This window comes from Eschrichtius robustus, chromosome 8 (genome assembly GCF_028021215.1).
Source record: "Eschrichtius robustus isolate mEscRob2 chromosome 8, mEscRob2.pri, whole genome shotgun sequence".
Classification (NCBI taxonomy): domain Eukaryota; kingdom Metazoa; phylum Chordata; class Mammalia; order Artiodactyla; family Eschrichtiidae; genus Eschrichtius; species Eschrichtius robustus.
In genome coordinates, this window is record NC_090831.1 from 14,090,566 (window position 1) to 14,108,776 (window position 18,211).

At 43.3% G+C, this 18,211-nt stretch overlaps 1 protein-coding gene and 1 pseudogene across 2 annotated transcripts in view; one reads left to right on the top strand and one right to left on the bottom strand.

Annotated features, from left to right (window-relative positions):
* POU6F2 (POU class 6 homeobox 2) overlaps window positions 1–18,211 on the bottom strand; it is a 450,607-nt gene that overhangs the window by 96,671 nt on the left and 335,725 nt on the right. The window lies entirely within an intron of this gene.
* LOC137768459 (ADP-ribosylation factor-like protein 6-interacting protein 1 pseudogene) lies at window positions 9,402–10,016 on the top strand (annotated as a pseudogene).

The window sequence follows — 18,211 nt, forward strand, 5'->3', positions numbered from 1 at the left end:
CTCAGGAGCCACCCAGAAGGAGAAAGGCTGGAGCAATCAGCGCTCTGGACCCCTCACCTTTGTTTATGAAACCTGTACCCCTCCTTCTCCATGTCACCTGCAAACCGTTTAATAACATTGCATTTTTGGCCCTTGTTCACCTTGAGATTTAAAAAAAAAAATCATTAGTTCTGCTTTCATATGTGTGCATGATTTCTTTTCCTCTCCTTACAATATATGTGTTTATCCTTCTTGAGCATCATCTTTTTGGGGGTTGGGGAGCCTCTCTGTTCTAAATTATAGTTCTACGAGCATGGCACTGGGCACCTCAGTCAGGAACCAAGAACAATCCCATTAGGTTTTTCCAAATCATTTGGAGGAAGAAGGTGTCTCCTATGGCCCTTCATCCAAGGATTTTCTTGTCTTATGTAGGATCACATTTTGAAAACTTATTAGTTAAGTTGTCAAGTAGCAAGAAGACAATATATTTATAAGAACTACTAGTTCCATACTCTCAGTAAATTAAGAAGACATCCAAGTGTCTTAGCTTTTGCGGCGTGTAGTGGAGTAAAATCAGGCGGGAGGCAGCTTGGGTAAACGCTGGAGGTGGCCTAGTGAGCATGACTTGGGATAAGTTGCCCAAATAACTTACTGTCCCAAATAGGACCGTTCTGAGAATGGAATGGTTGCTATTAGTAACTGCACTGGACAGACAGATTGATGCAGAAATTCTCCTGGTTAAAATGGCATGTGTGGTCCCCCAGGTTGGAGCCAGACAGACTCAAATCCCAGCTCCATCTCTGACAAGTTCCCAGCTTCTCTGAGTCTTGGTTTCCTTATGCCTGTAAGTGATTGCCAGGCAAAGTAGGAAAACACATGCAAAACACCTAGCACTGCGCCTTGAGTGTGTTGAATGCTCAAAAGTGTTTTTATTTTGTAAATCAGGTCATCATTTTTCTACTGGGAGATTCTGTAGGTATTTGTCCACTCTACCAGTGGGGCTGGGGGCAGCCAGAGTGTGTCACGTGACAGTCTCCTGTATCCAGCGTTGGGGGCCTGAGGTGCACCCACAGTGAGAGATCCACTTTCTTTGTCCTTGGTCTATCTGCTTTGTAATACTTCTATGCTTTGAAAAATATGATTTAACTCACAGATCAGTCGGATCTATAAAATATTAAGAAGGATGTGGAGCTCTACAGCCCACGATTCCTCTGACCAGGGCCCCATGGACCCGGCTCCTGGCCTGCCGCTCCCAGGCCTTCTCCTCTGTCTACTATATTCTGAATATCAGGAACCATCATGCATTGTTGACATGATGGGGCAAAGGAAACAAAAGATTAATTAGAAAATGGTCCTTGCTTTGTTCCTCCCAAATGAAAGAGGCCGATTTCAAGCAGTCTAAATGAAGCCTGCATTTCCCAAAGCCCATTGAGAAGACAGTGCAAAGAAAAATAGGGTGCAAACAATTGCAAAGGAATCACAGTCATAATAAAATTTATTTATTTATGGCCCTTACTCTATGTGCCAGGCATTGTCCTAAACATAAAAATAAATAGGTAACATTTCTTTCATTGGGAATTGTTATCTTCATCGAGTCGTTCTGCAAATAAATTTAAGATAGCCAGGTCACAGGCACTTACAGATTTGTGAAATGGATAACTGTTAAACGAGAAATCATCGCTTACCACAATTATTGACAGTCCTGGGATGTACGAAGGTGTGAGACTTAGTGTCTGTTCTTAAGGGGCTTATAATTCAAGCAAGATAACAAATTTGTCCATTAAAAAAAAAAGAAAAATACCCCCAAAAAACCCAAACGACTGAAATTGCACAGGCTAAGTGCCCATCACGTGAGTTCAGAGAACAGAGCAAGTATCGAGCGCTGGGCAAGCATGGGCGCTTCGGGGAAGGGGTGGGAGGTGATGGGAACCAGGAGGGACCCGCTGAGAAGAGCGGGCGCTCCTGGCAATGGGCCCAGCACCCGCAGAGCCAGGCAGGTGGCTGCACGGGCGCACCAGGCGCTGGAAGAGGCTGAGGGCAGTGGAGGGAGGAGGGAGATGGCTGAAGAGTAGACAGAGCACCCAGGCTGAGAAGACCAAAAGAGGGCCTTGAGCACGAGGGTGCGGAGAGCAGAGGGTTCTGTTAGGAAGGTTCGCTTGCTGGTGCTTTGCAAAGTGGACTGGATCAGGGAGAAACCAGAATCATGAAGACCAGATCAGGGAAAAGGGGGGGGGCCAGACCAGGTGGGAGAATGGAGGAAAGTTCCAGGCCCCTCGGACGTGGAGCTCTACAGCCCACGATTCCTCCGACCAGGGCCCCGGGGACCCGGCTCCTGGCCTGCCGCTCCCGGGGACAAGGCTTTTTCCCGGGGTAAATCCTCCAGGAACCGCAATCAGTCAGTTCATCAGTGCGGGGCCCCGTGCTTCCTTCCAACCGTTTTCTCCCTCCCTCTTTCCCTTTCTCTTTAGAATTCTCTCTCCATTTTGGATGGGATAACTTAGTCAGCTTTTAATACATTATTTTGTTTCTCAGTTTAATCGATTTGTTAAACTCTTCATTTGATGTGCGTTTTCAGCCGCCTGGGTAGTGGTATAATGCTGAATCTTGAATTCCCCTGCCGTGTGTGTGTGTGTGTGTGTGTGTGTGTGTGTGTGTGTGTGTGTGTGTGTGGTGCAGCCGGGGTTGGCATTAGTGTTTTGGTCTTTTTAGACCGTTGGGGAGGACGTTTAGCATTCAGGAGCTCATCCCAGTATGTTGGGATGCTGATAAATCTGCTTCCCGAGCTATTATACATCTAAGAATTCCCACCTCTGTCCCCCAGCAGAGCTAGGTCTTTCAAAGAAGTGTTTTTCAAATTCTTCTGACCTTGCCCCATAGTAAGAAATACTTTTAACAACCCAAGTCAACACATACATACATACATACATACAAAAATATATATGCGAATAAATCTCTCTCTTCTCTCTATATCTATTTACCTATGTCTGTATGTAACTCTATGTATGTCTATATGTATACAATTTAAACAGAAGCCCTCTTTTTTTTTCTTTACAAAATTCTGGTTACAAACTACTAAACCAATACAATAATCATTCAAAACATGGTTATTATATCCTTCCCCAATCTGGGCATGTGGTCCCACCTGAATCTTCATTAGGAACCACAGAAAGGTCCAGAAGGTGCAGCCTCTTGAGTGCCAAGGCCACCTTGTCTTCTATGACTGCTTATCTCCCTCATTTACAAAATGTACCAGATTCATTCCTGGTGGAATGGAGAAAGGATTGGGGGCCTTTTCAGACTAGAGATAAAAGGGTATAAGCACCTAGTCCAGGGATGAATAAATGGGATTTGGACAACGCATCATAGGGTCAAAGAGGAAGGTCTGACTGCTAACTATTGACTGGGGAGAAGGCCTCCTACCCCTGTTCCTTCCCAGTCACCTCTGTTTTAAGATGATTTCCCCCAGGTAGGCTGATCTAGTTCCTTGATCAAGCAGAACTGGTTGGAGAGAGGTCCCACATTGCTCCTAAAATCTAACCTTCGATCATTTCCATGGAATGTCTAGACTGGGGTGTGCTTTAGGGCCCCTTCTTTGTATTGCTGATAGGGAGATGGGTTTTGTAAGCACTACATGAGTCACAGCTCAGTGTCAGGGCTAGACATTGGAAAGAATCTGGACTCTCTGATACGCTTTCTTAAAAAAAAGTTGTATATTCCATCCCCACCCAGAACACAGGGCATGGGGTAAAGTGGTGTTTATTTTAAAATTAGAATACCAGGACCATACCCTCCTGGGAACAATGAGCTCTTATAGGCAGGCTGGGTTTCTTCCTCCTCTGCTGTGACACTTTAGATTATTTCAATCCACGCCCGAGTCGTAGAGGCAGGTTGGCAAGGAGATTTTTCTAAAGGCTTTTTCTCCTGGCTTAGAGCCAAAGGTTTCGTCCTCTGACCTTTTGATTCCCGTTCTGCATCTAATCCATGTCAGGTCACCACAAGTAAAACTAAAAGGAGGTTAAGTGGAAAAACCAAAAGCCAAAATCCCAGCAAGCACAAAGCCCCAAGCCTGCGGGCTCAGTTTTAGAAGCTCATCATTTTGAAATAGTGGGATCGCTGGGGTAAAAGACTAGTTCTCGTTTACCCCCCCACCACCCCCATTTGTTTGGTGCCTGATTTGTTTCTAGTTGCAGCAGGGAGGTCAGAGCAAGCCAGGAAAATGAATGGAATCAGCCTCCTGCCGGGCAGCCTGGAGCGGGCGGGTGTTACGGATCAGCATAAAGCCGGCTCCCTTTCCCGGGCTGGGGCCGATGTAACTCACTGGAGTGGCAAATTACATCAGACCTACAGCTGTAACCCGACATTATGATTAATTTGATCAGTAATTTCTCCTGTTTTTCATTTTAATCGGTGTGACTATTCTGCTGTGGCAGGTCTTCCAGATCTAATTAAGATAAATTTCCGAGTAAAAGACTTGGCAGACTTTCCGAGTCAAATCCAGGCATCAAGTGTGAAGACCTGCCGTCCCAGTCAATCACCTTTGGGGAGGGCCGTGCGGCGTCCAGCCATCACCCATTCACACTTAAGCAAATTCATAATCTCCAGCACTGCTTAGTCATTCTCTCAAAACGTCCCAGGCAGAAAAGGAAAGAAACGAAAGCCCCAGACAATGTCATTTCTCCCTCTGTGCTCACACGCCACTGATTTGCCCAGACTACATGGATAACCCTGTAGGTGGACCCTTGGCTGAATCCCTGAGTTGGTGTTTCTGAAAAAGATTTTAAATATATATGTGCATATGTATGTACCAAAGAAACACAGAGATGTCTACACACAAATATGGAACACGCATACATATAACCCTGAAGATTTAAAGTCTACAGGGACTTCCCTGGCGGTCTAGTGGTTAAGACTCCTCACTTCCACTGCAGGGGGCGTGCATTCAATCCCTGGTTGGGGAACTCAGATCTGGCATGCCACACAGTGCGGCCAAAAAGAAAAACAAAACAAAAACAAGATTTAAAGTCTACATACACACATAGAGTCTAATGCAAGCCCACAGCCAGCCATGTGTTGGATGCACATTGGCAGGGTTTAAGGGTGTATTTTCCCCATTTGTTTTCTTTTAGGTCAACCCATGCATTCATATATGCGTCCTAAGGCTAGCGCCTGATATTTGTACAAGTTCAGGTAGGTCTCTGTTCCTTGAAGATGAAGATGTTAATGAGCAGGACCTGCCTGTTCGATCAGGCAGACATTGGGCTGGTGTCAAGGATGTGCCTCAGTTACTGGAAATACAAGATGACACTTACAGGAAATACAAAACGACAGGCAAGAACTTCAGAAGGGTGGATGTTTTTGAAGACTTATTTCGCATTTACGAAGAAAACACTGCCTCACCATGAGGGCACAGCTCCCAATTATCATAAAGCAAATTCTCCATTCTAACAGGAATGGCCATCTCGGAAAACAAACGTGGCTGGAGTGAAGATGCTGAATTTGAACGTCATTTTGTACACATTCCCACACCCCTGATTAAGAGCGTCGAGAAGTTTTACGAGCTGCCACTATAGGATTTTTCACCAGCAACTACATTCTGACTCTGTGTCTGAATGATTTTTGCCACCCGTTTTGCATGTAGTTTGGCTTTTGCTCTTGAAAAAGTGTATTGAAATGATGATGGAAGAGGAGACTCCCTCCCCCTCTTCTGAGGCAGACAGTCTCAAGGGCACTTTCATGGCTGCGTGAAAGACGGTGGCAGGAAAGTAGGTAGCTGTGATCTTTGTATCTGGTTATGTAGCAAGGCGATCTGGGGTCTAAAAACTGGAATAAGACCTTCTGACTTCTCACAGAGATCCTGTCGGCTATCTCAGCTCTGAGGTAGTTAGTGGCCACAGACAACTTTCATCTCTTCGTACTTGAGTTTCAATTTGGTGGAAATGCTTTCAACAAATCTAGTGTATTTACTAAATAAAGAGAAGATGTGGCTGAGTCCTCACCCCCAACCTCAGAGTTACTGGTTCTTGAGCCACGTAAGATCAAGACTGAGATCAGGAAGAAAGACCAAGACAAGAAAGTAAGAGTCTTTCTGCCACCAGGGCATCTACCTCCATCTTCATCCGCAAGGAGAGAAATCATTATGTGATTTAAGTGAGATCTCTTTTGAAAGATGGACGTGCCACAGTGAGAAAAAGACTACAAAGAGGCAGATTCGCACAGTGGACAAGGTTTTAGGTCAGGTAGACCTCGGTTTGAATCTCGCCTCTCATAGGTCCTTCCCCCTAACTTCCTCATCTGTGAAATGGCGCTAGTGGGGCCTCAAAAGTTCACGGAGTAGAGCTTTGCTACTCAAGATGTGGGCGAGGGACCAAGATATGGCATCAGCATCACCTGGGAGCTGGTTGGAAATGCAGACTCTGGGGTGGGTTCTTTGCCCCAGAGCTACCGAATCAGAGTCTACATTTGTCAAGGTCCCAGGGGGATTCATATGTAACAAAAGCTTGAAAAATCCTAGTATAGATTAGATGAGTCAACATTTTAACAGCAGTTGGAACATCTAACAAGCTCTCAATCAGCAGCAGTTGTTCTTGTTTGGAGAGAATGTTAAACATTCTGAAAGGGTTCTGCATTTCCCCTGTTACAATTTGAGTATCAGATGTGAATCACCAGGTTTGAGATTCTTCTGCAAATACTGGCTAATAACCCAACTTCAGAATTGGGAAGAGGCTCTAGTGGATAACTATATATATATACACATACAGATATGGCTGTTTTCATTCCATGATGGGCTGTGAATCTGGGGAGGGGCAGGGCAGAAGTAACACGGGTTCATTCTTTTTGAGAAATGAAGACCTAGTTTTATTGAATCACAGAAGCAAAGTTAGTGCCAACTCATGCAGCCAACAGATCTGGTAAAAAGCATTTTGTATAAACAAGAGGTAGGAATTTGCTCTTTTAGAAATGAACAATTGGGAGCCTATTTATTGATATAAGACCACAGGCAGTTGTCCTGAACCCTGGCCCCAGACTGGAATCTCCTGGGGAACTTCAAAAAAACGCTCTTACCCACGCTTCGCCCCACTCAGGTTCAATCAGAATCTCTGGGTGGGACCCAGGCATCGGTATTCTTAAAAAACTCCTCAGGTAATCCCAATGTGCATCCAATGCAGAGAGCCACTGGCATTGAGTTCGGTAATTGTCTTTTGGGAAAGAAAGTAAAGGATGGAACAAAATACAGTGGGTGGTGTGGGCACGGCCCCAGCTATTTGTAGATGGCGTGGCTTGGGTGAGTCCGAAAGAGGGAGGGAGTCAAGCAAGGCAGTGAGATGATGGGCCCCTGGGGCCTAGAAAATATTTGGTTATACGGGGTCTTTCTGGTATGAAGACCCCCACTTCATCACTTAAGGAGAGTCACTAGCAATGAAAATGGTGGGCAGGTTGCACCTTGAAGATGCTTAAAATGAATCCACTGTGATTGTTACATGCAGGGAACTTGGAAAATACCCCATCTTTGCTTTCTGCCTTTAATAACTTTCTGCCTTGTCCAGGTTGGTTCCAAGGACCATTTGGTTTTTGCCCTAAATTGTTCAAATTCCTTCCATGGGGTGCAGAATACTGCAGGTGATAACTACTCCAAAGAATGTTACTTTTTAGAACCTTAGACAAGAGCACAAGATTATTTTCCCTCTGATTGAAAATATAGACATTTCCAAGCCAGCCAGGCTCAGGAGACCTTTCCTTGGGGGAAGTGAGAGGATTTCTCTGAAATCTTATCCTCTCTGAAGCCTTCAACATTGCTTTGCTCTCTTTAAATGCCACATTCATAACCTCCCAGTGCAAAGGACAAAGAGTTCAACAAAGAGAAGCCAGCCTCTGGGAGGGTATGGAGTCCAGCTGAGAAAAAGAAGGAGATCCCTAACTTTACTTCCTTTTTATGTCAGTTAAATATTTTCTGGTGTAGAAAACTAAGTGGTGGCACCAGGCGGATCCCTGTCAAATGACAGTTCAGACAAAATGTATCGGGTTGGAAAGGTTACATTGATTGGAGCCCAACTGGGCCTTCAGACACTAGTTCCCAGAAGAGAGCTGTCAGCATACAAATGCACCACTGCGTTCATCTGTGGCCTTGCAGGCATCCCCACTGTGTGGCTGACGGCACGGGATTGCCCTTTCCCGTGGATGGCCACTCTCAGGGGCATCTGAACTTTGGCCACATGGGCTCCTCTTATGCATGAAAAAAGAGACTCTGGAACTGGTCTTCTCAATATGGCACCTTTCTCTATCTTATCTCTGCACTCTTAGGGCCCCAGCACTGGCGTCTGAAGCCAGCATGCCCAACTGACTTCTCAACAGAGGGGGATGAAAGAGAAGGAAAACACCAGTGCCTTGGAGGGTCTTTTTTTTTTTTTTTTTTTTTTCTTTTAAATAGGAAACAGAAAAAGAGCCAGGATAAGAGCTTTATAACTATGAGAATGCCCCGCAGACAAGGGGTTTTGACAGCCTGGTACCCTAGAGGACTTAGTCCTGGCTACAGATTTTAGACTGACTTGACCTGTTGTTTGGAATCCAACCCCTCTTAAAACACAGGGGTGGAGATTGAGGTTGTCAGGGTATTGGGGGCTCTCCTGACTCCTGGAAGTTCCTCAGTCACAAGCAGGAAGGGTGGAGATGAGGGGAGGGGAGGGTGTGCCTTCCCCCTGGCCTATTGATTCCATGGGTTTGCCAGGGGCTATATGGTCCAGTGGTACCCTGTTCTCATTTCTCCAGGTCCTGGCATGGGGAGGTGTGATTCCAGGTGCAGTGGTGTGTGAACAGGAGGAGTGATGCGCAGTGAAGAAGAGGAGAGGGGAGGAAGGACCATCTGAAGGAGAAGGTCTCCAGGACCTCAGCCGCCATGAGGGGCACCCAAGCCAGACCCTCCTTCGTTTTTTTGACTCAGTAATTTTGCTTGTTGCCAACTGTAAGGTCCATCCTTGGTTTCGGCTTTCCCTGCTCTTACTTTGGTTTTGAGTCTTTCCTTCTCTTCTTTCCCCAATCTTTCTATACTTTCTTTTCTCTACTGTCCAATCCATTGGATTAGATTTGTGGATTTTTCCATGATGTTCCAGGTATGGAAATGCAAGGTTATTTTAGTTGTGCAGATTGTACAATAGAGAAGGAAGCCTTAGAGCAGAGGTTGCTGAAGGAATTTCCCATGGGATATTAATCAGGGTTATATGAAAAAAAAAAAGGTTCAGTAGTTACATAAATTTGGGAATTTCTTGGTTAAATAATGTTAACTAGACATCTTTACTACAGGACGTCTTTTAGCTTTTAGTATTCTAATATTCATCAAGATATACCCAGGAGGCTAGGGTTGTCGTGAGTGGCTCTGAGGAAGGCCAGTTTTGGGGGCGTCTTGGGCTCGCTGAGGGGGCACCTCGGGAACGATGGCAGAAGGAGATAATAGCAGCACCAACCTGCTGGCTGCAGAGACTGCAAGTCTGGAAGAGCAGCTTCAAGGATGGGGAGAAGTGATGCTAATGGCAAATAAAGTCCTCCGATGGGAAAGAGCCTGGTTTCCACCTGCCATCATGGGTGTGGTTTCTTTGGTGTTTCTGACTATCTACTATCTAGATCCATCCGTTCTGTCAGGTGTTTCCTGTTTTGTTATGTTTTTGTGCTTGGCTGACTACCTTGTTCCCATTCTAGCGCCTAGAATTTTTGGCTCCAATAAATGGACCACTGAGCAACAGCAGAGAGTCCATGAAATTTGCAGCAATCTAGTAAAAACTCGATGCAGAGCTGTGGGCTGGTGGAAACGTCTCTTTACACTAAAGGAAGAAAAGCCTAAAACGTACTTCATGACCATGATCATTTCTCTTGCTGCGGTTGCTTGGGTGGGACAGCAAGTCCACAACATCTGTCTCTCCTACCTGATAGTGACTTTCTTACTCTTGCTTCCTGGACTAAACCAACACGGAATCATTTCGAAGCACATGGGAATGGCAAAAAGAGAGAGAAACAAGCTTCTCAAACAAAAAGAAAAGAAAAATGAATAATGCATCTGCTTTATTCAGTGTGATTAATGGCGTATACGTTGTCCTTGGGGACAGTGTCTGTTACGCTGTCTGGATACTAAAACGTTACAGATGTAGCTCTTTGCTGTCCCTCATTCTGCCCTTAGTTAGTAGAAAATTCTGACTCGCCAAGTAAGGTTTTATGCCCAGTGTCTTCATGGGTGTGTTCTCATCAGCTGGCCTTAACATGGACAACTCATTCGTCATTACCACTTGCCTTGGTTTTTCTCACCCAGGGTTAACTGAACTCTTCCTTTTAAAATAATATAGTGGTGAACTTCATCCTTTAGTACAGTTAACAGTGGCTTGGGAGAACTGTTCAAGTTGATCTTCGCTTTAGCTGGATACAAGATCGTGGTCTGTGAGTACAGGAAGCTGGATCTACTGTCTGCTTCCACAGTCTGCTTAAACAACTGTCTGGCTTCGTGAATACAGAAACCAAGTTTACCACTTCTGATGAAGAGACCAGTTAAGATTCATTCCTCATTCTGTCTTGATACCGTGGGAGAAGAATCCTCGTGGAATAAAACGAAACTGATTCCATGGCCTAGTATGTGTTGGCTCCTCCCTTGTGCAGAATTTAGCAATTTGTTGGAAACATTGATCCTTCCTCCCAAATGTGGAATCTGACAGGCTTAGAACTCTTGTTCCCTTGCACTTAAACTTGAAGTTAGTACATCCTTAAAGGCTTTTTAGTAGCAGGCTTACACAAGATGGTATTTAGGATTTTTAGCATACTTTTAATTTCAGATTTTCAGCTAACTGAAACTAAAGTACAGAATAGGTTAAGAGTCATGTCTATGACCTTCACTCCAAGACCAGCCAATAAAGAACAGAACTCATCCTGCGTTTAGTCAAGATTCATTTCAGTAGAAAATCCTACTAGTTTTTTCAAGACCAGAATAAGCCTTTAAAGGTAAGCCTTAAGATTCTCATTTTATGGTAACACTGGCTGCTTTTGGTCCCAATAGATGGAGTAGTTGAAATCTGTAGGAATGAACCTCTGAGGGCTGGAAATGTGACATATTTGGGAACAGTTCTTAAACTGATTAACTAGCTGTAATATAGTTTCGTGAATTTATTGCACTGATGCTGTAAAACCTGGACCTTGTAGTATATCTGGTCCTAAATAAGTGTTGTTTTCTCCCCTTCAATATTGCTGTAAACAGTGGCACTCATGTAGCATATGTTTGACTTTTCTTTTTTAAGGTTTTGTATACAAACTGCCGTAATTTACATGTGTTGCCTCATTGTAAATAAGCTTGTCTTCCTATCTGGATTTTTGTGTGTATGTGTGTTCTACCAATTAACTACTTTTGCAGTTTTAATCCTGTATTATTTCTTCTACTTTGTTTTGTGTAAAAGGGGAAAAATAAAAAAGCTGGAATCCAAAAAAAAAAGATATACTCAGGAGCAGCATACACTGTGCAACAGCTATCTATCTATCTATCTGTCTGTCTGTCTATCTATCTATCTATCTATCTATCTATCTATCTATCTATCTATCATCTATCTATCACTACCCATCCATCCATCCATCCATCCATCCATCCATCCATCCATCCATCCATCCATCTACCTATTTACCAACTATGGAATTCATTTTCAATAAAAGCTCTTTGGACTAGCATTTTGTGGAAGACACTTTGAGAAATGTTGCCTTAGAAAATGCTGGAAGCCAAATAAGGAAAAAAAATATTTCACCAACAACCCAAATGAACATTGCAGAGAGGGTAAAATATAAACGGAGGTGCTCTGAGGTCTGACAACGACGCTGAGGAAGCTGTTTCAACTTTCTAACACTCTTATTTCCTTGAATCTGAATGAAGATGATTTTTGCCTCTTCTGGGTTGTTGGGAGGAGAAAATGAGAGGCTAAAGTCCTTAGAGAGTATAAGATACCGTTGAAAAATGCTAATGATTATTAGAACTGTGAACCCATGAGGCCAAATGCATGAAATAATGTATATAAAAATGCACTTTGTAAATTTAAAAACACACTGCAACTATTAGCCAAATAGCATCAGGAGTATCTTGAGTCCTGCATATGTGTCGTGGGTAACGGTGTTTTACATACATAGTTCTTTCTTCCCGCGTAATTCAAACCACCTTATTTGTGTTATTTCATAAATAGACTGTAAAGCTGGAATGGACTTAAAGATTATCTACTATAAACTTTCCATGTAATAAGTGACACACCGAGTCCCAGAGATTAGGTGACTTGCCCAAGGTCACACAGCTAGTGAGGGGCAGAACCAGCAACACCAAGATTCTTCCTGTTTACTCACACACTAAAAAGCACAACTTTGGGAATTTAGAAGGAAATAGGAGATTTTGGTTCTTATTTATATTGATGAATAAAGTGAGGTTCTGTGGGTTGAAGTGAGAATCCTTTATTCTCCACACGTCTGCTAGGCCTTTGTGCAGCCCTGACCTGTACGGCATGAGCTCTACCCTCCCTCTGCTAAGTCCCCCTCCTCGGAAATCCTCCAAACCTCTCTGATGCGACAAAACCCACGTGTCATTATTAGCCACATTCTAGCTTGTAAGGGGTTTCACGTAGCGTACCGTGCGTAATTTTGTGGCGTACATGTGCATTATAAATCCCATGACTATTTGCTTTTTGTTCAACTTCAAGTGGGTCTCTTTGTCTCACAGTCCTCCTTGGATTATAATATCTATAGTCAAGGAAGGCAAAGAGGCAGGCAGGATATTGATGTCTTTTGTGGGCCAGCTATTAGGAACTGAATTAGATACTCTCTTACAAATCATCTCATTTAATCCTCACATCGACCCTCCAACCAATGAGGAAACTGAGGCTCGGAAGGATGGGCTGACTTCACCTAACTGCCCAGCAGAACCAGCATCTGAGCCCAGGTCTGTCTTGCTTCTAAAGACCATGCTTGGGACTTCCCTGGCAGTACAGCGGTTAAGAGTCCACCCCGCAACGTGGGGGACACATGTTCGATCCCTGGTCGGGGAACTAGGATCCCACATGCTGTGGGGCAGCTGAGCCCACACACCGCAACTACTGAGCACACGAGCCACAGCTAGAGAGGCTGCATGCCACAACTACTGAATCCTCACACCACAACTAGAGAGAAGCCCGCGCCACAACAAAGAGCCTGTGCGCTGCAACTAAGACCTGAGGCAGCCAAAAATAAATAAATAAATAAATAAATATTAAAAAAAAAAAAGATCACGCTTGCCCTATGGCATTATGCTGTTTTGCAAACCTTCCTTAAGGCCACAGTGCACCCCACAGGTGCTTAATAAATGCAGATAATGGCAAAAGTGCTTTCTTTACAATCTGGAGAATATTCACTTGCAAGCCTATACTTTGGGAGTCAATTTAAAAGCCTGCGGACTTCTAGAAACTACAGTGAGATGTCACCTCACACCAGTCAGAATGGTCATCATCAAAAAATCTATAAACAATAAAAGCTGGAGAGGGTGTGGAGAAAAGAGAACTCTCCTACACTGTTGGTGGGAATGTAAACTGGTATAGCTCCTATGGAAAACAGTATGGAAGTTCCTTAAAAAACTAAAAATAGAGCTACTGTATGATTCAGCAATCCCACTCCTGGGTATATATCCGGAGAAAAACATGGATCGGAAGGATACACGCACCCCAACATTCAGAGCAGCACTGTTTACAACAGCCAAGACACTGAAGCAACATAAATATCCATCGACAGATGAATGGGTGAAGAAGATGTGGTACATATATACAATGGAATATTACTCAGCCATTAAAAAGAATGAAATAATGCCATGTGCAGCTACATGGATGGACCTGGAGATTATCATGAAGTGACAGTAAGTGAAGTTAGTGAAGTAAGTCAGACAGAGAAAGACAAATATCATATGATTTCACTTATATGCGGAATCTAAAAACATGATACAAATGAACTTATTTACAAAACAGAAACAGACTCACAGACTTAGAGAATGAACTTACGGTTACCAGGGGAAACGGTGGGGAGGAGGGATAGACTGAGAGTTTGGGACTGACATGCACGCACTGCTATATTTAAAAGAGATAACCAACAAGGACCTACTGTATAGCACAGGGAACTCTGCTCAATGTTCTGTAAAAGCCTAAATGGGAAAAGAATTTGAAAAAGAATAGATACATGTATGTGTAAAAAAAATAATAAAATAAACTACAAAAAAAAAAAGCCTGTGGAAAATTTACCTCAAGCCTATAGGGAATGAATTGAAGCTAAACTACAAGAAATAACACTTGATCATGAAAGCGCAAGAATATTGTATTAAGTTAACATAAATACTGGCTATGTCTTGCTTATTCAGAGCGAAATGCCAGCCAGCACATTTTGGGCAGCTCACATTGCCACTAAAACCTGTATCTATGCACATGCAGGCAAAACTGTTTCAGAAGCATTCTGAACTAGACTTCAGGATAAGCTTATCAGCCACATCCAACAGACAGTGATGGGACCCAAGCTGGGTATGTGGCTCCAGGCTCACCGCTGAACTTGCTGCAGACAAGCCAGGGATCTGCCCCACTGTCGCGATCAGAGTGGTGCTGTTTACTTGAGAAGGTGTAACTTGCCATGTTCAAATGCTGCAGGAATCTTTCCACAGCCCCTTTTGAGTCTGGCATCCTTTCCATCTATTGCTACTTGATGTGAGCTTCCAAAGTCAGTGGTGTGAGCATACCACCTTCTTTGCTAAACCCCTTTCTACACGATTTGACTCATCTATGGAACAGTAGCCAGGAATGGTGCACCTAGACAATGACAAAGAAGTACCACAGTATATAAGTATATACTTGGTAAACTAATTTTCCCCCCTGCCACTCTCAAAGCAATATAAACTTTGTTGTTCCTCCTGGATCTCAAATGCTTGTAATAAATTCTTTGAAATGTCAGTAATGTTGAACTGAGGGGTTTTTTTTTTTAAAGGAGATTTTCTTTCTCTCATAAAAGGAAAAATTGTCCCTTGCCGAGAATGTAGCTGAATATGTTTTCTTTATTTTATTCAGGGCTGAATACGGTTGGATAAGGGGACTCCCGTTTCTCACCCGACCTCTTGCTGAATGAGGGAATCATGAATGAAGCCCTCCATTTACTGGTTAGTCAAATAAACAGAAATAAATTCATACTCTTTCATATCTGTAGCATAATTTAACATTTGCTTAACAAATGTATAGCCTACAAAGCATTTTCATTAGTATGTTATATTTAATCTTCATGAGAACTCTCTGGGCTTGGATGGATTGTCTCATCCATAATAATGACATTTCCTTTGGCTAAGAGGAAGACTTACTCACTCCCTGTGAACAATTCCAGTTTTTAAAAGGTCCTCATGGCCTGGGTTGCTCTGGGAGAATGTTGTCTACATAGTAATACTTCTGTCATTTTCACCAAATTTACTTAATCTCATAAACCATAAATTAGTTCAGTGAAAAATATCAGCCAAAGAAGTTTTTTGATTGTCGTAACATTTCAATTCAATAAAAAGTGATTGGTTTATTAGACCTGTACAATACACAGGAGGATGGGTTTCTACGGCACCTCCGTGTCTCAATCCATTATCCAGCATGCACTTGTTTTTCTACTGTGCAAAATTTGGTACGATTTTCAAGTTGAACTAGAAAGTGGCATCCAACACCTGGCTGAACTTTCCAGTGGACAGAATGCCATTGACCTTGCAGAGTATTTGCTAAGTAAATCATTTACACAGCTGGTAGCCAAGCTGAGACAAGTGAGGAACTCATCTCAGGCACAAAATTTAAGGGCGTTGGGTTTCCCTGGTGGCACAGTGGTTAAGAATCCGCCTGCCAATGCAGGGGACACGGGTTCGAACCCTGGTCAGGGAAGATCCCAAATGCCGCGGAGCAACTAAGCCCGTGCGCCACAACTACAGAGCCTGTGTGTCACAACTATTGAAGCCTGTACGCCTAGAGCCCGTGCTCCGCAACAAGAGAGGCCGCGATAATGAGAAGCCTGCGCACTGCAACAAAGAGTAGCCCCCGCTCGCCGCAACTAGAGAAAGCCCACGCGCAGCAACAAAGACCCAATGCAGCCAAAAATAAGTAAGTAAGTAAATAAATAAATAAATATGCAATTAAAAGAAAATTTAAGGGCGTGCCCCCCACACATTGATCAAGATGAATAACATCTAATGTGATATTTTAAGAAAATCAAAATGAATGCAAAAGATTCATGACCAACAAAATCAGTGTTACTGATCTTTCCTTTTGCCTCAGACTCCAATATGGCTCAATCCTGTTACTGATCCTGTATTTTAAAATGCGATATTTAGCTCATCATGGATTTTGGCATTCATTCTGATTTTTTAAAAACTGCATTAAAATATGATCTATCTTGATGACTGCAGTTTTGGGTGCGCTTTGAATTCTGCATCTGAGAATGAATGCCTCACTTGTCTTATCTTAGTCTTGGTCCAGGTGAGGAGAATTTTACACTTGATTCAGCCCTGTGTAGACTGAGTTCTACTAGAATTTATAATGACCACAGAGGGGTTATACAAATATGCCTGCAAAAGGCACCAGAATATGGCATCCCAAAATATGCCACTTGGACATGAGGATTATTTTGCACTGAAGGGAACTGAGAATCAGTAGGTACAAGAAAAGCTCTCTGCCAACCTCCTGTTTTGCCTAAAAGGAGGACATAAATTTGTAAACGTGGCCCCCCTCCCCTCTCTACCAGGAAGGACAGGAGTTAATTACTGGAGACAAGTCTAGACCCTTACCAGCCCAGAGATGGCACCAGAAGAATCTGTATAACAAATCTTGCTTATCTACCATTAGTTTCCCCATATATTTGCCTTCCCACAGTTTGCCACACTTAGAAGCTCATAGTCCTTTTCCTCGGTCTTGGCACTTCTCTAAAAATGTATTGTTCTTTTGTTAAGATGCTATATAAGCCCAAGTTTTAACCACCCTTTTGAGTTACGCATCACTAAGTGCTCCCGTGTGTATGCACAATGCATGTGTCATAAACTTTTGTTTGTTTTTCTCTTCTTACTCTGTCATTTGTTAGTCTACTTTACAGGCCCTTAGCTTGAGAACCTAGGATGAAAATAGAGGAAAAAAAGAGTTTTTTTCTCCCCTGTACCTGCATAGGTCACTCAAGTGAGTTTTAGAGGTTTGTGACATAAAACTCCTAGTAAAAGGGAAAGAGTTCCAGAAAGTATTTAATTTTACCTCCTCTATATATAGATGAAAAAAAACTTAGACCCACCAAGCTTTGACTCATGTTGTGTTAAATTTAGACTAACTGCTGGGGAGAGAGGGGGCTGGCCCCAGGCACTGGGCCTTTTCTATAGGAAGGAGACACGCTTGGAGACCATTTGCTTTAAAAGGATGGAAATCATGTAGGTGTAACTCCTTCTTGAGGGCTTGGGCTCTTTGTTTTAAAAAGGGATAATACACCACCCTCTCCATCACTCTGGAAAGTAGTACTGAAAGTCTGCTGGGGGGAGGGGGAAACATCCCACAGGAGAAGATCAGGAGGCTGAGCTCGCTGCACTGCAGAGGTGGAATTTGAATGCAGTTTTACTCCTGGGTGCCTGAGTGGTAACAAGACCTTTACATTAGCAAATGCAGGTGGTTGAGAACAATTTTACGCTCTCTCTCGAGCAACTTCACCCCTGAGGGGGTGACCATGCTCCTCATTCCTCATATAAGCACAGATAGCTTTCTCCCCCCTAACCGCTTCCACTTATCTCTCTCTCCCTCTGTTTTTTTTTTTTTTTTTAATTAAAATGTGCAATACAACAAGAAAAGGAAAAGATGATCCTGCTTCCTGCCACGCAAGACGGTATGCAGAAGGCCAAGGTTAAATGCAGCATTTGGTTTCTTAAGCTTTTCTAATGCATAGGTGTGAAAAAGCAATCAGGGACCAGAGTTTACAGCAGTGACTCTCTGAAGATGAAAACTTGACTTTAATTTGGACTCTCTGGCTAAGATAAAATCCGCTTCTGCTATCATTATCTTATGTTTGTCCTTACTTTCCTTCTACTCTGCCACCCAGCTGAGTGGGAAGAAATTAACCTGACCTTGAAGAATACTCAGAGAATCTTCAGGACCACTGGGTTTTCAGTACCCAATAAAATTCTAGAGGCCTACCAACATTTAGATCATAGACTCAAGGACCTGAAAAGGATCTTAAAAATCATATTCAG